Source organism: Ambystoma mexicanum, chromosome 5q (assembly GCF_040938575.1).
Source record: "Ambystoma mexicanum isolate Mex_15411 chromosome 5q, UKY_AmexF1_1, whole genome shotgun sequence".
In the NCBI taxonomy this organism is placed as follows: Eukaryota; Metazoa; Chordata; class Amphibia; order Caudata; family Ambystomatidae; genus Ambystoma; species Ambystoma mexicanum.
This window is the reverse complement of record NC_090933.1, coordinates 261,470,401-261,482,510: the sequence shown is the minus strand read 5'-3', so window position 1 is coordinate 261,482,510 and position 12,110 is coordinate 261,470,401.

Here is a 12,110-nt window from a genome sequence, read left to right as displayed (position 1 = left end):
TCTTTTTCAATTTCTGTGTTAAAAGAAAAGATCATGTTGATGTACGTAGTTTATAAAGACTTATTACATTGCATAATAGACATATCAGTTTTTTTCACCCTCATATTTAGTAGTTTACAAACCAGTGTACTGTGCAACTTGCTCAATTTCTGTGTTTGTTTCTTAAATCATTGGGTCTGTGGGAAAAAAAATCCATGTTGGATTAAAAAACCCTTTTTTGTTATGGTACAGTACATTTGTTTGTTTGTTTTCAGTGTTTACTTGTTGTTTCTGGCTAATGTTCTATCTGTTGGCTTGTTGCACATTGTTAGATACCTGTTGTGGATTTGTAACTGGCTATAGTTTTTTATTTATATTCTCAAGTTGCTGATCTATCTGTTGGGTTGTTGCAGAATCTTGGGGCAGTTAGATAAATGTTGGCATATTCTAACTGTTTATTTCTTCTTATAATTTAGTGGTATTGATTTATCTGTTTGGTGGTTGCAGAATTTCGGGGCAGCTAGATACCTGTTGGCATATTCTAACTGTTTATAGTTTTTTAATTGAAGTTTTAATAATGTTTATGCACAGATTAGTCATTAGTGGTATTGATTTATTTGTTTGGTTGTTGAAAAATCTTGGGGCAGTTAGATACCTGTTGGCGTATTCTAACTGTTTATTTCTTCTTATAATTTTGTTGTATTGATTTATTTGTTTGGTTGTTGCAGAATCTTGGGGCAGTTAGACACCTGTTGGCGTACTCTGTTTATAGTTTTGTAATTGAAGTTTTGTTAATGTTTAAGTACAGATTAGTTATTAAATCTTGGTTTTAAGAAGATTAAATAAGTGTTTATAAGATTTGCTGGAAATCTCTGCTCTAGAGTAATGGTACTATCTTTAAATTCAAACCATCCACATTTCTTTGTTATATATGCAGTGTAGTGACCTACATTGGTTATGGCTCCTGTGTCGTAGATTATACTATTGTTGTAAAGGTTTTCTTACCAAGTGATATTTGACCATGTGTGAATCCAGTCAGCTTGCAGTTGTTTTTGGTACCATCTGCATTGTAACGTAAAAGCATTAGTATTACGTATTTACTATGTGTTTGTATTTGTAAGGTGGAGCGATTATCTGATTTGCAGGTAGTACATAATCTGACATGGTTTGCATTTTGTACAAGTTGCTGAAATGGAACGGATTCACAGTTAGGTATGGATACATACACTAAGCGTTCATTAGGGATTTGTTCCTGTGCCACATTGTTGCAGAGAGAGCATGTATGTTTCCACATATATGAAATCTGGAAGATTTCATTTATAGGTATGGCTTGTTTTCCAGTACTTGTAGTAAATACATTAAAAATTGTTGTGGATCTTCTTGTGAGTTTATAGTGAATTTCACAATTCCAGCACAGTAGTCCAATTCTTGTCTTATTCCATGAACACTGTATGTGTTGTCAGGATTGTTGCTTGCATTTCTATGAAGGACTAACATTTGCAAACACAATTGGTCTGTATTGTGTAGGTAAATGTTGTGAACAATTGGTGGCAATTGGAATAGAATATTTATTGCTACATTTGCGTAGCACGTTACATCAGTTATATTTGAACATTTGAATGGACCAGATAGTTCTGTGTCCAAGTCATTTCTTCGGAGTGTGTATTGCTTCTTTGAAGAAGTACCTGAGTTACTTTGAGTAGTAGATTCCTATTTGGTTGTAGTAAATGATGAAGTATTACCTTCTTTTACTCTCTTTGGAGGATTTGCAGTGGTATCCTGTTGCATTTCTCTGTGAAGTAGTTTTCTTTTAAAACGTTTTCCTTTCTGTGGAATAGGATACTATTTTAGATGGGGGGTTTACAGTGAACGTAGTCTATTGTATTCTAATATGCAAGGAATATCAGCGTTTATTTTACTTGCATCAAAGTTGATTAGAAATAGACCGTCAAGTGTACGTAAGCGTGATAGTGCTACATAGCTCATGCCTTCTTTAAAGACTGTGTTCCCAATATCTATCAATGCTTTATCTAGGGTAATATCTTGTGATTTGGGAATGGTGACTGTGTATGCTAGAATTAGAGAAAATTGCTCTCTGCGTACATACATGTCTTTAAAAAGAAGGAATCGAGCTGTTGAGCATTATATCCTTTTTACTTCTGATCGTTTGTCAAAGAGAATATTGACAAACTGAATGTTGTTGTCACGTGGGTATGTTTGAAAGCCAACAACTGTACCAAGTACTCCTTTAACTAGCCCTTGCTCCACATCAAGGTTACGGTTAAGCATTACTCTACAGTTTAAAGATATTTTTAATATTTCCTCCAAACCAGCTGTGTTGGAGATAGAGTTTCCGAGGGTATTTAGTCTTGTTGTGGCTTGTTGACACATGGGTAGTGTCATACCATGTACGTCCAGTTTGTCTGACGAGCAAATTTCAATTATTGGTTGCATTTTCTTTTCAACATTGTTTCATTGAATTTTGAACAGCTTGCAAGAGTTGGCAACAAGGACATACAAGGGGCATTTTTATGTGCTAACATTTCCATGACATCAGTAGCACATGAATTATGACCATACAGTCCATGAATGTGCCGGGTTTTCAATATCGATTGTGCTTCTTGAGGTAGTACACCAACTCTAATACTTTTTAAAATGTTGGGGTATGTGAGGTCTGCAGAAAGCATCTTCATAGTATTCATAGATATCTAGTAACTCTTCTTCTTTTCTCCATGGTTTAAAAAGTTGTAGCAGGGACATGTAATATAGTTCTTTATGTTGAGGAGTTTCTAATGATAATTTGATATGATTAATTAAGCTTTGTTTGGTAAGTTTCACTAAGCTGCCTTCACAATTTGTCACTCTGTATCTGCCTTTATTTTCATTGGGATTTATATTATTTTTGTATGTGACTTTTTAAATAGTTTTTCAAAATGTCTTGGCCGTTGGGATCATTGTTGTCTATTGTTTCTATGTCATCGTATGTTTTGAGAGCTCTTTTTCTAGATTTAGCAGGACTAAGACTTAGCCATTCTATATTTTCAGAATTTCCATACAAAGCAGTACCGGTTAAACAATCTGCGGCTTCATAGCAGCCACATTCTCTATGAGAGAGCATTTTTATGCCTAAACTGTACAATTTCTGAGACAGTGTTTTGTCCGATGATAGGTCATACAAGAGGTCTTGAAGCTCTGTTTTTTCTGCTTTGGTTAAGTAGGCGGTAACATATTGTGCGACTGCAGTGGAATTGTCTGCAATGTACTGCACATCTATGTTTGCATTCCATAAGAGGGCAATGATTGCATTGTAATCATTGATATATTTTGCTTCTTCTGTTCTTTTTATGCAATATGTGTTCTTAGGTGATTTACCTTTGACACTATGTCTAACTGAACACATGAAGTTGTAAAATTCACCTGTTTCTGTAACTGGTCAAGGGGAAACCAAAGCGGCATTTGGTTTAGTATTTCCCTTCGTTTTTGTATTTGCAACGACAATATTTCCCACATTTGTGTCTTTGAAATTGTACAATTTGTGCATGAAGATCACTATTTGTTGCTTCTGATGGAATTTCACAAGTGACATATTTTTCGATAAACTGTAAAACAGTGGCATCACTGTCTTGACCAAATTGAGGAGCATCTTTAATCCATAAAAGCATGTGGATATGTGGTGCTCCTCTGGCGTGGTATTCTTTTCTCCAAAAGAAGTGTTGCACTTCTTCGAGGGGAGGAACAGTTTTATTACAAATAAAGTGTAGCATAGCAATGAAGCGATGATGGAAATATCTTCAAACATTAACAAGATCTAGAGAGCAAAGTTCTCCAGGTGTTAGTATATCTATGTTGGTTTTGTTTTTGTTTGATATGTGTAGGAAATCATGTAAATCTTCCCATGCATATTCCGCATAACTTAATGTAACAAACCAAGTGGGTTGGCCAAGGTTTCTTATCATACAATGTACATCTCCGTAACGTTGGAACCAGAACTCTTTAGTACCACGCATGTTTGCTAACAGATTTGTAATGCTTGATTGTAAAACCTCATCTTTTTCTTGCACTTTTTGTAGTAATTGCATAGCTGACATATTTTGAAAGTGGGTACCTGATTTCAATGTGTGTGCAACTCCGTAGCATAGTGTTGCTTTCACTTGCTAGTACACTTTCAAAGAGTAGGTGGAATATGTATTCCACATTTTTGTCTAAATCTGTGATCTTCAGAATACATTATTAACTAGCAGTATTCTGATGCTGTTATCTGAGTGGGTCTATCATTGTACCTTCCTCCTTTCCCAGTAGGAAAGAGTAGAGGAAAAGCACATGGTTCGATACTTTTTCCCATATGCTGATTGGTGATCCTTTGGTTTGCCGCATTTGGTACATTTCTAGTGCATCATCTATGGTGTCTTTAGAGTGTAATGGATTAATTGTATAATTGTCTAAAATATTGGATACTGTAGCAGGATCTAGAAGTTCATATTGACCAGTTTCTGGTGACTCTTGAATTATTTCAGTGGTTTCCCTCAGGTTTTCTTCAATATTAATTTCTTTGTGGTATTCATTACTGTCTTTTAGATATTGCAAGGCTTGTCTAACTTTATGTAAGTCTACGAGTTGTTGCCAATTTTTTTTGTCTTTTGTAGGTACACCATTTACTAAGAGAATTAAAGATTGCTCTGTTGGACATTGCATTCCGATAGTGTGCAAATTTTCTTTCAGATCTAATGGTAAATAAACTACTTTGCCACAAATGCCTTTCACTAATTCAGAGGGAGGTCATTTTGCTGTTTTTGGTTGAAGGCGTATTATTGCTTGAAATGGGTGCATAGTTTGAATTATGATGCTCTCGTATAAATTGAGTTGTTGCAGGGGTTTTGGTAGTGGGAATAATTCCAAGCTATTTGTGAAAGCACATGAAGGAGTTTGGTTGCTGTCAAGTTTTGAAGTGCAGTACCTGCAAAGTATTAAGGGGTCAGTTATTTCATATTTGTGTTCTGCTATAGGGTAGAGAGCTAATTCAAACAATTTGGAATCTTCATTGTCTTCTATTTTATATGTTATGTCTACAGTTTTTGTGTTACTTTTATAAAACGTTCTGCAGCAATACACACACACATGGTTTAGTACGGATGAGACTTTTAAATTTTAGTATTTCTTTTTTGTATGTGTGTAATAGAAGGTTGCCATCTGTACAATTGTTGCTAGTCTGTTGTAAAGCTATGGCATTTTGTAAGTGTCTTTCACTTCCAAAATATTTTCTCTGGATATGTTCTATTTCTTGAAGTAGGTCTTTCGCTGTATCATGTAGAAGATTGTTATTTAAATTGGCTAGTGCTAAAGCAGGACTTTTAGCATAGTATAGATTATAGAATAGATTTCTTATAGTTGGATGATGTGTTGATATCATTTTGATATGATGCAAGGTGCTTTTGCAAATAGGTCCTGAAATGCAGGCTAATAAATGTCCTTGTAGTCCGGTGTATTTGCGCACTGGACAGGTATCCATATTTTGTAGTCGCTTCATTTTGATTTTGTCTTTGCCTTTCACATACTGATTGAGGAACTGGCGTAAAGATTTGAAAGATTTTTTGGCAATGTTACACATTGACATGCACGGCCATTTGTATACTGGACGCTCTGGTTCAGTCGAATGGAGAGGTGATACTGAGTTTTCTAGGGATATTTTTGTAAGCAGTATTTCTTGTTCCATTATGGTATTATTAAGTTTTTCATACCCTCGTCTACTGCTATGTATGGGAGTTGTGTTTGTTTGCTTTTGTTTGTATGCTTCTATATTGAAATATGGTTCTGTGCTTGTGGTGTGACTCCATTCACCTCCACAGATATTTAAGAAGTTATTTTTGTTGACATTCTGTTTATTGAGAAGTCTTTTTTGTAATTTAGTAGTCAGTTTTGTTAGTCGTGTCATTCTGTTTAACACTAAAATAAATAACTTCCTTTTGAGAAGGATTGCAGTCTCTATGAGAGCTTCTAAGATTCATTTTCTGCGGTAGGTTTTAAGGGTTGTGCATGATTTGTTTCCTGTTTTTATAAGATTCTGAAGGACTCTGTGGCGGAACATTTTTTCAAAAATACTTTTTTTGGTATGGTTACTTGCCACTACATCAAGATTTATAGGAGCACTGTTAGCAGAAGTGGTAGCTGAATTCTTGTTAATCACTTTTTTGTACTGGAAGCTTGTTTTGTTTCGCTTAATGACTCTATTAGATCTTTTTTAAATTAGTTTAAAGTGCAATTCGGTTAATTAAAACCTTATACACTTCAAATAGAATATATCGACAAAACAATTACATTTCAGTCATAAAACCATTTGACAGACATATAACAGTCAATTATTTCCAATCTAAACGCACATATCATAAAAGCACATATCGTAAAAGGGGGGGAGGAAGAGACACATATTTAAAAGACAATAACAGATAATTTACTAACAGATTGCTCGCTTCCAAATATAAAAGGCTGCCCCAGTAAAAACTTTTATCTCTCCGTCATGAATAACTGACCAAAATTGGTCAGATTCAATCATTTGGAGATCCCCAACTATATTTACATACCCTTTGTAATACCATTCCTTTAATTTGGTACACATAGGAAGAATATGTCTTACAGTCTCCACCTCTATTTTACAATGCCTGCACCATCTTTCTGCTCGAGGGATATCATGCCCTGGTTATTTTGTTACAGGGCAGGGTATTCAGGCGTAATTACAAAATGAATCTTCTTAGAGCCCTGTTTCCAGTATTTAACTGGTATTATCTCGGGGTGGCAGGTTTAACCCTTTAAGTGCCAAGGGTGAGGTATCTCGTCCTTGACAGTGCACATGCAGTGCCAAGGACGAGATAGCTCGTCCTATTCGGCACCGTGTTTTGAGCTTTCCCTGCAAAGCAGGGATCGCTCAAAACTGTAATCCAACCCCCGGGCTATGTGAGGGGGAGGTACCCCCTCACTGCCAGGGGGCTGGATTACCTTCAGTTTCACGTCGGCGTGCGTAACGCACGTCGGCGTGAAACTGAAAGTAAATCCACCGCAGCAGCAATTTTCGGCTGCTGCGGTGGATAAAGAAGGTGAGTTCCCTTCTTTGTCAGCCTCGATCTCCGGCTGTATTTCAAGCCGGAGATCGAGGCGGGTATTGTTGGAAAGGGGAGATTCTCCCCTTTCCAACGATACCAATTGTGTGGCATTGCTGCCCGCGGATCGGGCGCAGGGCGCCTCGATCCGCGGGCAGCAACGTCACGGATCAAATGAAGATCCGTTTGTGACACGGGGAGGAGGTGCTTACTAGGTAAGCGGCCCCCTTCCCTCTTGGCCCCAAAGCATGGGGCCACAGCGCCAGGGACCCCAGGGGGCAGATGATCACTGCCCCATGGGTGAAATAAAAAAATAAAAAAATAATAATAATTCGAGGGATGGAGGGAGGTGGAAGGGGGTTTGGGGCCCTGGGGCCCACTGGACCACCAGGGATGGATCAAAAGTGGTGTCCCTGGAAAGGGGACTTTCTCCCCTTTCCAAGGACACCACATATGAGGCATTGCTGCCCGCGGATCGGGCGCAGGGCGCGCAATCCGCGGGCAGCAATGCCAGTGGATCAACGCAGATCCATTTGTGACGCAGGGGGAGGGGGGGCTGCTTACTAGGGAAGTGGCCCCCTTCCCCCAGTGGCCCCAAGGCATGGGGCCACAGCGCCAGATACCCCTGGGGGCAGATAATCACTGCCCCAGGGGTGAAAATAAAAAAATAAAACATCAAAAAAAAATCAAGGGGAGGTGGGAGGTTGGAGGGGGTTTGGGGCCCTGGGGCCCACTGGACCACCAGGGATTGATCAAAAAGTGGTGTACCTGGAAAGGGGACTTTCTCCCCTTTCCAAGGACACCACATATGAGGCATTGCTGGTCACGGATCGGGCGCAGGGCGCTCGATCCGTGACCAGCAACCCACTAGACCACCATGGATCTGTTTGTGAGGTGGGGGGGCTGCTTCAAGTAAGCAGTCCTCTACCCCTCCCGGCACCCAAAGCATGGGGGCACATGCATGTGAACCCCGGGGTAGATGGCTGACCATCTGCTCCAAGGAAATGTAAAAAAAAAAGTGAAATTATGGGAAAAGGGGGTGGGGGAAGGGGTGGGGGCCACTAGCCACCATGGATTTTTTACTGAATGAAAGGGGGGGTGCCCCCCCAACCGAAGTAGAAAGGGGGCACCCCTTGTAACCCTCCTGGGGGCAGATATCTGCTCCTAGGAAGGGGCATTTGACCCCAGGGAGGGATGCAAGAGGTGCCCCCCCTATCTGCCCCCAGGGAGGGTTGCATGAGGTGGGGCCCTCCATTTGGGGTGGGGGAGGGCTGAGGGCCACCCCCCGTTGCAGTACATCATGAGCTGCCAATTTAGGGTGCCCCTCAGCCCCCCTAAAAAGCAGCCTATGAATTTGTATTATTTTTTTTGTTTACCCAACTTCGCTTGGTGCAGATGGCCACATTAGTGTGGCAATCTGCCCCCAGGGTGCCCAAACCCTACTGCCCCATCTATTGGGGGTCCTGCCCACATGTTTTGTGGTGGCCCCCTCCACCCCAAATGGAGGTGGGGTGTACCTCACGCAGCCGTTTGTAGGAGGCCCAGGGAGGCCTGCATGAGGAGTCCCTGCCACCCATTTGGGGTGGGGGGGAGAGGGCCACCACAAAAGGTGGGGCAGGACCCCCAATAGATGGGGCAGTAGGGTTTGGGCACCCTGGGGGCAGATTTCCACACTAATGTGGCCATCTGCACCAAGCAAAGTTGGGTAAACAAAAAACAAAATACAAATTCATAGGCTGCCTTTTAGAGGGGGCTGAGGGGCACCCTAAATTGGCAGCGAATGATGTACTGCAACAGGGGGTGGCCCTCAGCCCCCCCACCCCAAATGGAGGGCCCCACCTCATGCAACCCTTCCTAAAAAATGCAATGCAGTAGCCCATATAGCCAGTTAAAATGTTTGTCATATCTGTCCCTTTATACTTCTTTCCCCTTAGTACACCTTTGGTTCTCTCCTCTGATTGCTCTTGCTAATGTTGTGTAGTGCATTCACACTGGCTGATTCATGTAATTGTGTTGTTTGTCCTCTCATTGTGTGTCTACATCTTCCAGAGCTCTTAAAAGCATGCTTGGAAATAGACAGTTGTCCTGCAGCTGTGCTAGCTCCATGGAGCTCCGCTGAGTTGCTCACCTCGATTCCCTATGGTTCTGGTGTCAGTTCTACAGGGCTTCTGTGGGGATTCATCATTGCAGGTAGGAGCTGCAGAAATGTCTGTGGAGAACAAGGCATGGGAGCAGCAACCTGTAACCACTAGCTGCAACTTAGTTCTTTATGTTTTCTGCTCACCGACCACATCAAGCAACTCTTTCACACTGCAGTGTAGTGCTCCCCAGTGAAATGCAATGTCTTGTGGTAGCCATTCACCTTCAGCATTTTCCGTAAAAGGCTGTTCAGGCTGTTTAGGGAATCTCACTGTTAATTATCTGGCGTGTATAGGATTCAACAACAAATAAACTCTGGTGTCTAGTTTCTTTTGGACAGAAGTATTGACAAATAGCATAATGTTACTACAGTGAGTATGCTCTTCCCCATCATGCACATAAATGCAATGCACTGGGTATTGAGAAGAAAACATGTGTTGTATTCTGCATACTAAGACGTATATCTCTGAGTCCAAATTGTTCAATTCTGGACATGGTCACGGTCATGGAGGGTGGCGCTACAGGCCCAGGATTGCAGTCTCTATGAGAGCTCCTAAGATTCATTTTCTGCGGTAGGTTTTAAGGGTTGTGCATGATTTGTTTCCTGTTTTTATAAGATTCTGAAGGACTCTGTGGCGGAACATTTTTTCAAAAATACTTTTTTTGGTATGGTTACTTGCCACTACATCAAGATTTATAGGAGCACTGTTAGCAGAAGTGGTAGCTGAATTCTTGTTAATCACTTTTTTGTACTGGAAGCTTGTTTTGTTTCGCTTAATGACTCTATTAGATCTTTTTTAAATTAGTTTAAAGTGCAATTTGGTTAATTAAAACCTTATACACTTCAAATAGAATATATCGACAAAACAATTACATTTCAGTCATAAAACCATTTGACAGACATATAACAGTCAATTATTTCCAATCTAAACGCACATATCATAAAAGCACATATCGTAAAAGGGGGGGAGGAAGAGACACATATTTAAAAGACAATAACAGATAATTTACTAACAGATTGCTCGCTTCCAAATATAAAAGGCTGCCCCAGTAAAAACTTTTATCTCTCCGTCATGAATAACTGACCAAAATTGGTCAGATTCAATCATTTGGAGATCCCCAACTATATTTACATACCCTTTGTAATACCATTCCTTTAATTTGGTACACATAGGAAGAATATGTCTTACAGTCTCCACCTCTATTTTACAATGCCTGCACCATCTTTCTGCTCGAGGGATATCATGCCCTGGTTATTTTGTTACAGGGCAGGGTATTCAGGCGTAATTACAAAATGAATCTTCTTAGAGCCCCGTTTCCAGTATTTAACTGGTATTATCTCGGGGTGGCAGGTTTAACCCTTTAAGTGCCAAGGGTGAGGTATCTCGTCCTTGACAGTGCACACGCAGTGCCAAGGACGAGATAGCTCGTCCTATTCGGCACCGTGTTTTGAGCTTTCCCTGCAAAGCAGGGATCGCTCAAAACTGTAATCCAACCCCCGGGCTATGTGAGGGGGAGGTACCCCCTCACTGCCAGGGGGCTGGATTACCTTCAGTTTCACGTCGGCGTGCGTAACGCACGTCGGCGTGAAACTGAAAGTAAATCCACCGCAGCAGCAATTTTCGGCTGCTGCGGTGGATAAAGAAGGTGAGTTCCCTTCTTTGTCAGCCTTGATCTCCGGCTGTATTTCAAGCCGGAGATCGAGGCGGGTATTGTTGGAAAGGGGAGATTCTCCCCTTTCCAACGATACCAATTGTGTGGCATTGCTGCCCGCGGATCGGGCGCAGGGCGCCTCGATCCGCGGGCAGCAACGTCACGGATCAAATGAAGATCCGTTTGTGACGCGGGGTGGAGGTGCTTACTAGGTAAGCGGCCCCCTTCCCTCTTGGCCCCAAAGCATGGGGCCACAGCGCCAGGGACCCCAGGGGGCAGATGATCACTGCCCCATGGGTGAAATAAAAAATAAAAAAATAATAATAATTCGAGGGATGGAGGGAGGTGGAAGGGGGTTTGGGGCCCTGGGGCCCACTGGACCACCAGGGATGGATCAAAAGTGGTGTCCCTGGAAAGGGGACTTTCTCCCCTTTCCAAGGACACCACATATGAGGCATTGCTGCCCGCGAATCGGGCGCAGGGCGCGCAATCCGTGGGCAGCAGTGCCAGTGGATCAACGCAGATCCATTTGTGACGCAGGGGGAGGGGGGGGCTGCTTACTAGGGAAGTGGCCCCCTTCCCCCAGTGGCCCCAAGGCATGGGGCCACAGCGCCAGATACCCCTGGGGGCAGATAATCACTGCCCCAGGGGTGAAAATAAAAAAATAAAACATCAAAAAAAAATCAAGGGGAGGTGGGAGGTTGGAGGGGGTTTGGGGCCCTGGGGCCCACTGGACCACCAGGGATTGATCAAAAAGTGGTGTACCTGGAAAGGGGACTTTCTCCCCTTTCCAAGGACACCACATATGAGGCATTGCTGGTCACGGATCGGGCGCAGGGCGCTCGATCCGTGACCAGCAACCCACTAGACCACCATGGATCTGTTTGTGAGGTGGGGGGCTGCTTCAAGTAAGCAGTCCTCTACCCCTCCCGGCCCCCAAAGCATGGGGGCACATGCATGTGAACCCCGGGGTAGATGGCTGACCATCTGCTCCAAGGAAATGTAAAAAAAAAAGTGAAATTATGGGAAAAGGGGGTGGGGAAGGGGTGGGGGCCACTAGCCACCATGGATTTTTTACTGAATGAAAGGGGGGGTGCCCCCCCAACCGAAGTAGAAAGGGGGCACCCCTTGTAACCCTCCTGGGGGCAGATATCTGCTCCTAGGAAGGGGCATTTGACCCCAGGGAGGGATGCAAGAGGTGCCCCCCCTATCTTCCCCCAGGGAGGGTTGCATGAGGTGGGGCCCTCCATT